Source organism: Mus caroli, chromosome X (genome assembly GCF_900094665.2).
Source record: "Mus caroli chromosome X, CAROLI_EIJ_v1.1, whole genome shotgun sequence".
Taxonomy (NCBI): domain Eukaryota; kingdom Metazoa; phylum Chordata; class Mammalia; order Rodentia; family Muridae; genus Mus; species Mus caroli.
This window is the reverse complement of record NC_034589.1, coordinates 101,428,835-101,436,394: the sequence shown is the minus strand read 5'-3', so window position 1 is coordinate 101,436,394 and position 7,560 is coordinate 101,428,835. Positions and strand designations below refer to the sequence as shown.

At 42.3% G+C, this 7,560-nt stretch overlaps 1 pseudogene; it reads left to right on the top strand.

The window, feature by feature from the left end:
* Positions 1 to 1,371: 1,371 nt before the first annotated feature.
* LOC110286337 lies at positions 1,372 to 4,281 on the top strand (annotated as a pseudogene).
* The last annotated feature ends 3,279 nt before the right edge of the window (positions 4,282 to 7,560 follow it).

Sequence of the window (7,560 nt, the reverse complement as noted above, 5' to 3'; positions counted from 1 at the left end):
AATAACAATAGTCAATTGTAATGAATAATCTGAAGTAAACACTCCTATCTGCTATACCTTGGCAGGGCATGAAAACATATTCCCGTAACAATTGTATGTTTTTGAAGAAGCTGAGGTCATAAGACCCCCTGTCTTGGATTCTTGGGGTTTTCTCACAAGTACTCAGAATTTTCTTCACTTGGCTCTAATCTTGGATCATGTTCCAATAAAAACTATACAGAGATGTACATATAGATGCTGGGAAAGCATTTGACAAAGAGACTACTCTTAATTCCTGACTGATTGTGAACAGAGCTAGTATTAGACAAGTTTAGTGAAAATAACTGCAGCCGCTGTGAGTACATGATTGCTATCTCAGATAGGGTTTTACTCCTGTGAACAGACATCATGACCAAGGCAACTCTTATAAGGACAACATTTAATTGGGGCTGGCTTACAGGTTCAGAGCTCCAGTCCACTTGTAGAAGAATGTAAATAATAGATCTATATCTATCACCCTGAACAAAACTGATATTCAAGTGGATCAAAGACCTCAACATAAAATCAAACACACTGGGCCTGATAGAAGAGAAACTGGGGAATAGCCTTGAATGCATTGGCACAGAAGATAACTTTCTGAACAGAACACCAATAGTGTAGTCCCTAAGTCCAATGATTAATAAATGGTACCTCATGAACCTAAAAAGCTTCTGTAAGACAAAGAATGCTGTCAACAGGACAAAACAGCAGACTACAGATTGGGAAAAGATCTTCACCAAGCCTACATTCAACAGAATGCTAATATCCAGAATATAAAATGCACTTAAGAAAATAGGCATCAACAAACCAAATAACCCACTTAAAAATGGGGTACAGATCTAAACATAATTCTCAACAGAGGAACATCAAATGGTTGAGATATGTTCAACATCCTTAGCCATTAGGTAAATGTACATCAAAACTACTTTGAGATTCCATCTTACACCTGTCAGAATGGCTAAGATCAATGACACAAGTAAGAGCTCATGCTGGTGAGGATGTAGAGTGAGGAGACTCACTTCCATTGCTGGTGAGAATGCAAATTTCTATAGCCACTCTGAAAATCAGTGCAGTATTTCCTCAGAAATTCAGAAAATTGGGAAGCAATCTAACTCAAGACCCATCAATACCACTCCTGGTCATATACCCAAAGGATGCTCCATACTACCATAAGGACACTTTCTCAACTATGTTAATTGAGGCTTTATTCATAATATAAATAATTTTCATAATATAATATATTCATAATATACCATATCCAGAAACTGGAAACTATCTAGATATTCCTTAATAGAAGAATGGATAAAGAAAATGTGATTCACTTCCTTCTGGTCCACACCACTACCTGCAATCATGGATCTGCACTCCACTCCTCACCCTGCACCTCTGCCTGCCTCTCTCAGGAGGACAGCTCCCACCGAGAACAAGGCAGGAGCTTGGCATAACTGGTCTGTGAGAGGCTCTCAGCTGACTGAAACAGATGAAGATGTACAGAGCCAAGCACTGGACAGAGGGATTGGGGACTGTTATGGAAGAATGGGGAAAGGATTAAAGGCCCTGAAGGGGATAGGTACTCTATAGCAAGACCAACAGAGTCAACTAACATATAGACCCATTGGAGTTCTCAGAGACTGGGCCACCAATCAAAGACCACACATGAACTGGAAAAAGGCACATATGTAGCAGATGTGAAGCTCAGTCTCCTTGTGGGTTTCCCAACAATGGGATCAGAGGCTGTCCCTAAAGCTGTTATCTGTCTGTGGAATCCATTCCCCAACAAAGCTGCCTTGTCTGGCCTCAGAAGAAAAGGGGAGGAGGAGGGAGAGAAGGACAGGGAGGGACCAGCAGTGGGGCAGTGATGGAATGTAAATTTAATTAATTAATTAATTAATTAATTAAAATCAAGGGACAGAGTGTACTGGAAAGGACATGGAACAAGGCAGATACTCCTGCATTGCTGGTGGGAGTGCAAATTTGTACATTCACTCTGGAAATAAATTTGGTAGTTTCTCAGAAAATTGAGAGTAGTTATGCCTCAAGACCCAGCTATACTACTCCAAGGTGTATATCCAAAAGATGTCCCACCATCTCACAAATGTACTTGCTCAACTATGTTCATAGCAGATTTATTTCTAATAGCCAGAAACTTGAAACAACCTAGATGTCCCTCAACTGAAGAATGGATGCAGAAAATGTGGTACATCTACACAATGGAATACTATTCAGTTTTTAAAAACAAACACATCATGAATTTTACATGTAAATGGATAAAACTAGAAAATATCCCAAGTGAGGCAACTCAGACCCAAAAGGACGTGCATGGTATGTACTCACTTATAAGTAGATATTAGCCATGAAGTACAGGATACCCATGCTAAAATCCAGACCCAGAACAGCTAAATAAACAAGGTGGGCCCAAGGGAGGATGCCTGGATCTCACTCAGAAGGGGAAATAAAATAGTCATCAGACATGGATAGATGGATGGAACTGAGTGGGAGAGGGAATGGGGAGGGGAAACAGAGTGGGATCAGATGTATGTAGAGCCAGGAGAGTGACCAGAAATTGGCAAAGGAGGGAAGGAAGGGGGGGATCTGTAGGATATGCCAGAGACCTGGGATGGGGGAGGCTCCAGAGAGCCTATGGGGATGACTATAGCTGAGACTTCTAGCAGTAGGATATATAAAGCCTGAAGTAACCTCTTCCTGTAGCCAGGCAGGCCACCCAGTGGAGGAATAAGGACACTGACCCACCCACAAAACTTTCATCCCCAAATTTGCCCTGCCTATAAGAAGTGTAGGGACAAATATGTCATAGAAACTAAGGAAGTGGCCAACCAATGACTGGCCCAGGTTGAGATTCATCCCATGGGCAAGAACCAATCCTGGAAACTCTTAAAGATATTCTGGCATGCTTACTGACAGGAGCCTAGCATAACTGACCTATGAACGTCTCTAACCAAAAACTGATGGGAACAGACCTAGGCCTGCTGTATATTTGTAGCAGATGTGCAGCATGATCTTCATGAGGGTCCCCAACAACTGAAATGGGGGCTTAGCCTGACTCCATTACCTGTCTGCTTGTGGATCCTGCTCCCGTAACTGGGCTATCTTGACTGGCCTCAGTGGGAAAGAATGTAATGTTTCTAGTCCTGTAGTGATTTGAGGTGCCAGGATTCATTTTGCAATAAAAACAATACTACGTATCTTTTAAGTTCTTGTCAAAACAAGTCTATACACAAGGGTTTTTCACAAGACAATTGTTACTTAGACATAGCCAATAATTTGGACAAAGACTTAAGATCTAAAAGACCTGTTCTTCTCCCATACCTGCCAAGGAATTACCACTTGTGTGAGTACTCCAGGAGAAAGAGGCTTCCTGTGTCAATGTCTTCCTGGGTACAGGAGGTTGACCTGTGAAACTTCTACTAATTCCTGTGGAGGGAACACCTGCCAACATGGAGGTACCTGACATAAAGATCTGGACCACCCTGTCTGTATCTGCCCTGCTGGATATACTGGAATGTTCTGTGAGATCACAATGGGAATGTGTTATAGGATGGAATCAATGCCTACTTCTGCTTCTCTTTGCCTGGATACCAAGGCAGACAGTATGACTTAGAAGTAGATGGATGTATTTCTGATTCCTGATGAATGAGGCTGTATACCTCAATAAGACAGGAAGATATATATGTGTCTGTCCTCAAGAGTATTCTAGTGTGAGTTGTGAGCTAGAAATTGATGGATGTGAATCCTAGCCATGTTCACATGGTGCCACATTCCAGAATGCTCTTAGGGCTTACTTCTGTGACTATGCACCTGGATTCCTTGGAGATCACTGTGAACTCAACTCTAGTGAATGTATCAGTCAGCCATGTTTCCATGGAGATCTACATGTGGATAGAGAAGAGAACTAGTACTGTATCTGCATGGGGAGGTTATTCACAGGGACACACTGTGAGACTTTGATGCCTCTTTGTTGATCAAAGCCTCATCACAATGACACAACATATGAAGACACTGTCGACAGCTATATTTGTCACTGCTGGACTGCATACATAGGAACCCTGTGTGAGATGAACATTAATGACTGCAGTAGCAATCCCTGCCAATTTGATGAGCCTGTGGGGGCGGGGGGAGTGCTGAGTAGTTCCAAGGATCAATAGGGACAACATTGCAGGTCTGCCTTCCTTCAACTACCTTGGAGCCTCAGGCTATGTTTGTATCTTTGAGCCTGGATTCACAGAGAGGAGCCTAGCATTATAGTCCTCTATGAGTCTTCAACCAGCAGCTGATGGAAACAAATGCAGAGACCCACAGCCAAAGACCAAGCTTGGGAAGCCTTGTGGGAGAGTTGGGAGAAGGACTGAAGAACATGAAGGGGATAGTGACTCTATCAAAAGACCAACAGAGACAACTAACTTGGTTCCCTGGGGGCTCCCAGAGACTAAACCACCAACCAAAGAGCATCCAGGGGCTGGACCTAGGCCTCCTGCACATATGTAGCAGATGTGCAGCATGGTCTTTATGTGGGTCCTCCAACAAGTGGAATGGGAGCTTACCCTGACTCTGTTTCCTGCTTCTCTGTGGATCCTATTCTCCTAACTTGGTTGCCTTGTCTTCCTTCAGTAGGAGAGAATGTCCCTAGTCCTGCAGTGACTTGAGGTACCAGTGTGAGTTGGTGTGGTTCCCAGGGGCAATTCCCCTTCTCAGAAATAAAGGGGAGGGATAGAGGAGAAGCCATGTGGTGGGGGGACTTGGAGGTAAGGTGATGTGATCAAGATGTAAAGTGAATAAATAAATAAATTCATGGGAAAACACCTAAAAAGGAGATAAAATATGGTTCATTTTCACAATGGAGTGTTTCTCAGCTGTTAAAAAAAAAGACATATTGAAATTTATAGGTATCTTAGTTGGGTTTCATCGCTGTGAAGAGACAGCATGACTAAGGCAACTTAGAAAGACAAACATTTAATTGGGGCTGGCTTATAGGTAGTTTAAGAGGTTCAGTCCATGATCATCATGGTGGGAAGCATGGCATCATGCAGGCAGACTTGATGGGTGCTAGAGGAGCAAAGAGTTGTACATCATGATTAGAAAGCAGTCAGAAGGAGGTTCTGATTTCACACTGGGTGGAGCTTGAGCATAGGAGCCTACACAGTGACACATTTCCTCCAACAAAGCCACACCTCTTCCTAGTGCCACTCCTTATTGCTAAGCATTTAAACACATTTACCTTTGGGGTCGAAACTTATTCAAAGCACCACAACAGGCAAGTGGATGCAACAAGAAAAGAAAATAATCATGAGTAGGGTATCCGAGACCCAGAAAGACAAATATGGTATGTGTTCACTTATAAGTGGATATTAGCTATTAAGTACATGACAACCAAGCTACAGTACACAGAACCAGAGATGTTAGGTAATGAAGAGGGCTTGAAGTTGGGCACATGGACAAGCCAGGGAAGGGAAAACACAATAGATTTTTTAGGTGTACTGCAGGTTGGTAGGTATGAAAGTGGGAGGGTTCAGGTGAAAATATAGAGGGAAAGAGTGCAGGGAGAAATGGCTGGAATTGGGGGCAGTTGAGGGGCAGTGTGGAAACTCAGTGCAATTGAAATTTTTTGGAATCTATGAGTTTGATGTTAGTGAAGACTCCTAGTAATGGAGGATACAGAGCCTGAACTGGCCATCTTTTGTGGCCAAGCAAGGATTCCAGTGGTGGGACTGGGTTACATTTGTGTTGTTGGCTAAGGGGTCCTGTGGAGATCCTTAAACAACCAAGGTTGATGCTAAGGGAGAGGTTTGCTCTCCACAAACTGACAATGGGTTCCCATTGCCAATAACAATCACACAGCTCACTGAACTTAAAGACATTGAGCTGGTGACTGCATGGAGCTCTTGTCCCTAAGTTCTAATGCCTTTGGCAAGAGAAGGTACTCTGCAGGCTACAGAAAGAGAAAACTGGACACCCACCCAGCCACAAAACCCACCATTTACAATCTTGTTGACCGCAAGTTTTTCTGTAGCAATGGTGATGCAGTTGTGAGAGTGGCCAATACCTGGTTTAACTTGAAGCTGCAGCCATGCCCCAAACTGCATGGATAGCCAAGAACTGGAGACTAGATAGCCCAGAGACCTAGGGCAGAACCAAATATGACAGACAAAAATAAACCAATGAAATGATTCTTAATGATATTCTGCTACAAACATATTGATGTTTTGTCTAGTAAGTATCAGAGAGGCTTCCTCTAGAAATAGGTGGGAATGGGTGCAGATAGTCACATCCAGATATTATGCCAGAGAAAGAGTCTAAATTGGTGGCCTCTATAGTGTCCCTCTCCTCAAAGACTGGGGAACCAGAGGGTGGAAAGATTTTAGGAGTCAGAGAAGACCAAGGACACTACAAAAGCAGGGCGCACATAGGCTTACAGAGATTGAAGTAGCAATTATGGAGCCTTTGAGGGTTTGGACAAGGTCCTCTGCATATATGTTATGGCTGTTAGCTTAGTGTTTTGTGGGACTCCTTACAGAAGGAGCAAGTATGTCTCTGTCTCTTTTGCTGCTCTTGGCACTCTTTTCTTCCTACTGGGATGCTTTATCCATCCTCAATATGAGGGCTTTGCCTGGTATTATCTGTATCTTATTTTGTCCTGTTTGGGTTTTGTCTCTTAGAGGCCTGCTCTTTTCTGAAAAGCAAATGGAAGGGGAATGAATCTGAGGAAAGGGAAGGTGTGGAGGGGATTTGGGAGGAGTGGAGAAATGGGTAACTGGTTAGGAGGTTTTGTATGAGAGAATAATCTATTTTCAATAAAAATCAATTAAATATAAAATAATATGATTTATTAAGGCTTTATCAAACACACATTATTTGCCCCTTGTCCCTCCTCTTTCTGTATTTTCCTCTTTGTGTTATATGTATTTTTGTATACACACATATACATGCATACATGCACATAAGTAACAGTAATAATCAAAGAAAAAGAGGTTTTCAACTTGAGAGTGGTAAGATGATAGAGGAGGGTTTCCAGAGAGAATGATGGGGAGTGGTTAGAGTTAGAAAGAGGAGGAAAGTGGTAGAATTCTACTCTAATTAAAGGCACAGTTAGCCGGGCATGGTGGCGCATGCCTTTAATCCCAGCACTCGGGAGGCAGAGGCAGGCAGATTTCTGAGTTCCAGGCCAGCCTGGTCTACAGAGTGAGTTCTAGGACAGCCAAGGCTACACAGAGAAACCCTGCCTCGAAAAACCAAAAAAATAAAAATAAAAAAAATAAAGGCACAGTTTTTAAAAGGGAAACGTTATTTGAAGAGAGAGATAATGGAACCAGTAGTAGGGGGAAGAATGGATTCCTATGGAAGTATATATGAGAAAATACCATTATATGCATATGTGAAGACACAATAATGAAACCAAATAATTTGCATGCTAACTTTTTTAAATGCACGAAATATGAAAATATGCAGGAAATTGTCAAAAATATTACGGGGTCAAGAAAGAAAGAAAGAAAGAAAGAAAGAAAGAAAGAAAGAAAGAAAGAAAGAAGG